Source organism: Rutidosis leptorrhynchoides, chromosome 2, assembly GCF_046630445.1.
Source record: "Rutidosis leptorrhynchoides isolate AG116_Rl617_1_P2 chromosome 2, CSIRO_AGI_Rlap_v1, whole genome shotgun sequence".
Lineage (NCBI taxonomy): Eukaryota > Viridiplantae > Streptophyta > Magnoliopsida > Asterales > Asteraceae > Rutidosis > Rutidosis leptorrhynchoides.
This window is the reverse complement of record NC_092334.1, coordinates 515,007,577-515,012,314: the sequence shown is the minus strand read 5'-3', so window position 1 is coordinate 515,012,314 and position 4,738 is coordinate 515,007,577. Positions and strand designations below refer to the sequence as shown.

At 33.7% G+C, this 4,738-nt stretch overlaps 1 long non-coding RNA gene across 2 annotated transcripts; it reads left to right on the top strand.

Moving 5' to 3' along the window:
- The first annotated feature begins 300 nt into the window (after positions 1 to 300).
- LOC139892834 (uncharacterized) lies at positions 301 to 3,993 on the top strand. 2 transcript variants are annotated; one of them, XR_011774258.1, is made up of 3 exons: positions 301 to 2,146; positions 2,877 to 2,958; positions 3,743 to 3,993. It is a non-coding gene; the product is annotated as an uncharacterized lncRNA (long non-coding RNA). The 2 variants fall into 2 exon arrangements; XR_011774259.1 differs by having other exon boundaries at positions 301 to 2,218.
- Positions 3,994 to 4,738: the final 745 nt, after the last annotated feature.

Genomic DNA, 4,738 nt, shown 5'->3' with positions numbered 1-4,738 from the left:
AACGCATAATTAAATTTTAAAACGCAAATCCAAACACCCCTTAATGTAGTATGACGCATGTATAATACTTATATCGTAATTGAACTCGCGAAAATAAAAATTAGAATTAGTGTATCAAGGTTGATGAAACAAACAATTCTACACTAACTGTGTCATAATTATTATTATTATTATCCTTATATCCTAATTGTCCTCAAGATTTTCCCCGTTTTACTTACACCCCGAAACCAACATTTTTAACACCCCTCTATATACCCTATCACCCAGGGTTTCCTTAATTCATTCATCTACCACCACCGATTTCTCTCCATCGGCTACTTCCACATTCTTCATCTCCTACTTCCTTCTTCCTTGCCTGTTTCGCTCTTATACATCGTGCCTTGCAATTAACAGGTTCAGTTGTGTCATTCGAACATTCATCATCGATTGACAGTGGCTGAGCGTTAGAGTTTTCAGTTTTGTCTCTCTTACGGAAGAAAGAGAAAAATATGGTTAAATTCCGTTAATTACGAGCGATTTATGCCACGTTTCTGCGATTCTTTTACTCTTTTCATCTTTAAGTAGTGTTGAAGGTGTATTCCTTCTTCCTGTTGTTTGAAATCGGTTGAAATTGGGGGAATATTAGTATTTCATGCGATAAACCATCCCAGTATCTCTACCGTTGCTATTAGTAGCTCGTATTTTTCCTGTCACTTTTTATATGCTTAAAATTGGCAAATAATTTTTTTATATTGTTAATCCTAATTAGATGTTTTTTTTTGTTAACACTAATTATATGTAATGTTGTCCATAAGAGGTTGTTCTGATGTAAAAATTTTTGACCATTTTTATTTTCATAATTCTTTATTGAGTTAACGAACCAACATCTATGCTATTAGAAACGTCCTTTGTATGTTTTTAAATTCTCTTTGGTTATCATCATTTTATTTTTTTTTGTCAAACTATTAAAAGAACGTAATTTTTTTTGTTGGAGGCTACTTATATGCTTTAGTTGTTTATTAGTGCTTTTCATTTTGTGTCAGTTGCTCGATTTAAGTAAAGGCCTTATATAGTTTGTCGTAGTCCAGTGTTGGATGTGTTTTTGATGGCAATTCATTTTTCTCCCACGTACATCTAAATTTCCGTCACTTTAGTAGAGTGTATTTTATGTTAATTGTAGTATATTCCTTAGTTTTCTTGGTGACTGTTATGTGGTATGTTGTTGATAAGGCAGGTGATATATTCATGGTGGCAGTGATGATCGTTATTATTTAGAGAACAATGTGGTTCCGACCTGTACCTTGGCGTGGCAACACTTAGAGGACATGTAATTGATGCAGCTTTTACTGTTTGTAGCCATGGTGGGTCTTGAGACCTGTTTTGTCATGAATTTTGAATAACTTTGAGCCTAACTGATTTCAGCAATTAATGGCTGTCGTTTGTTGTCACGGGTATTTGTCAGATATTCTCTTTTGTTGATTAATTTACGTCCAGTGAAGATTTCGTTTACAAATTAGGGTTTGAGGTCGTTGCTACTACCCACTGACTGTAATGTTTGTGGTTGTCACAAATGGTATATATTGATCGTGTTCTGCATAAGCTTATCAAACCGTATGCTAAGATTGATAAGCATAACTGTTAAACATGAGCTTATTGTACATTTGAAATGTCATCAACCTCACAACAAACAGTTTGACTAAACAATAGCAGAAATCAATAGGTAAGCTTTAAATAAACATAACGTCAAAGACCCAAAAATGAAAGTAAGCTGTTGCAGACATTTAAGCACAACCACAGTCCCTAATTCGGTCAGTTTCTGTGTGAAAGTCTCTTTTTTGCGTTTGTGTATTTGCTTAGTTTATTTGTTGGGTTGCTTAAAATTTTTGCTTAGTTTGTTATCATTATAATTCTTGCATTCTTAATTAAGCAGACTAATTAGGTCAAGAACATGCGAAACAGGTATATGATACGAGATGCATAAAGTTATTTTGGTTTATTCAGACATCTAAAATTCTAAATCATTGTACTAAATGCAGATGTACGATGATTGTGGGGGGTGACGATCGTTAGTTCTGCTGAATGACTTCAGATTATTTTGAGTAGCTTCACTGCCTTTTTTGGGACATGGTAGTCGCTATACGTAGCTTGACTGCAGTCCTTGAACATGGTAGTGTCCCTGTTTGTAGATGATGGAAGTAAATTATGAAGCTATTTACAACTCCTATTAAGAATGAATAAGGTTCATAATAAGAAGGTTTAATAAAATAGACTATGATGATAAAAATGGGGAGTTGGGTCAAGCTATGAGAAAAATGATTCGTATATTGGCGGGGCAATCTGTAGATGTTCTCTTGCTTGATTTTATACATGAATCTGAGCCTTTATTTCTTTCATTTTTTTCCTTTTCAAATTTTTGTTACTATTGCTATTGTTACTGACTAATAGGTATGCTCATTTTCATAATATAAAGAATACTTCATATTAGTTAGTTAGTTAGTTAGTAGTCGTATCAATATAGCGGTGCCGTCATTTATGTGTTAAATTTCATATTGAAAGGCAAATCCGTTTGACACTGGCCGCTCAACCTGTTTTGTAATGGTAGGATCTGTACATTTGTTTCTAATGATATAATATGTTACATCTGCTTCAGACATATACTTGAAAATGGGTTGTACCTTGGTTTCTAATCATAGGATCCGTTAAATTTCAGCCCAAAGTTCTCATATTGTGTTTTAAACTACCGACAATGTTCACTCACTTTTCATATGTATCATAGTTTAATGATTTTTTTTATAATTATCAGATATTATACTTATGTTTTACCTTCTGATTTGTAAGTTTTGCAGACCTGATTTCGTAACTTCCTTTTATAATTATTTTTTATTTTGTGCTTATAGTTTGGGACCTAAAAGGAGTAATAAAAAGATGCTGGGGATTATAAGGAATGAAGTTGTTGCTGCTACAAGATTGTCTTCTCAGGTGAGTGAAGTTTATATCTTTTAATTTGCTTATAATTTTTGTGTTACTAATTTAGTTACATATAGTGCATCTGCTGATCATGGTTGATCACTTAATTTAAAATAAAAACTAAAAATTAGTTGAAGGAAATGTTGTAAACTGGCTACTATCACACTTGGGTTGGTTATAAAATATAAATATAGTGCTATGTAAACTGACTGCTATTATTTTATTGGTTATATTGGCTGCATATAGCTATGTTCATCTTTTGACAGATTGTTGTTTTCACATTACAATTTACATGTTTACTTATGAATACTTTTCGGCAGTTTAGGAATATACGTATATATACTTTTTTGTTGCCATTAGCTTTTGCAAATGCTGATTAAAAAGGTTATCCCCATTTGTTTTTTGGAGCCTCAAAGAGGCTCAGTTTATATGTAGTTGGTATTTAATTTCAAACTCTCTCATATTATATATGAAAGGTAAATATTTTAGGAGTCCATCAACAACTACAGTAGCAGTAGCAGGTCTCAATCTTCGCTCCAGTAGCAAATGCAATATGTAGTTAGCATTTAATTTCAATCTCTTATATTATATATGGAAGGTAATATTTTAGGAGTCCACCAACAATTGAAGTATGTCTTAATCTTGATTCCAGTAGCAAATGCAATAGAAAATGCAGTAAAGAGTGTAGTGGCAGCTATTGATTGTGAGTGTAATAGACACGTTTTTCAAAAACAATAATAGCTTTACTTATTAGTTATACCCATCTAATCTATTTATGTATCCTTTTTGTGTATAGGTATTCCGCTGTTGAAAAACATAAACGTTAAAAACCCTGTAGCAGCTCACACAACTACTACTGCAACACTACTGCTGTGATGCTCCTTCAACTTTTCAATTGCTACAATGCACAATTTTATGCATGCTTACTTACGAAACTGCACTTGCACACGCTAATACCTTAGTACGTTACTATAGTGACATTATTCGGAGCTATTTTGTACATAACGTCGTGTATTGAACAACTTATATTCAAAAGACACCGCCGCAGCTCGCCTTATACCATACAACCTGGACTTGGACTAAATACACTATATTACGAAACACATACGTACACACGAAGCCAAATTTAACTAAATTAAGTTGACTACGCTATCTTGAACTTATGGAGTGATTTCGAATGGAAATGTGAGATAGCATAATGTAATGACCGGGATTACATTACGGTTACTCATATAGAAGTTCCGACATTACAAAATAAGGAATTTGGGCCGAGTCAAGTAGGTTACCGGGATAAACAATGTTTAGAACATAAACAATATAACCCCAAATGTGAGTAGAAACTTACACTGTGCAAATTAATTGTTATTATAATTTAAAAGTAACTTATAATCATAACACAACTTGTCACAGACACTGTTCGTCACCACCGATCACTACTTGTCACTACAAGGACACTACTTGAACACACTCGTCATTTTATACCACTATTCAGTACTGTTTATCGCTATTAACAACTACTCAACACCGCCTCTCACTGCTAGTCACGACTGAACACTACTTCTCACTGCTTGTCATTACTAAATACTACTTACTACTACCCTTGCTACTTGCTACTACTCAATGCTACTCATTACTGCTTACCACTACTAAGTAATACTCGACACTACCAACACCTCCGGGTTTTACTACTCGCTAATGTGCATCACAACTCATTTCTGATACGTCTTTAGAGGAGGAATTCCTGATAACCGCCCGCACAATACGTAGTAGATATTGTCCACTCGATTACCAA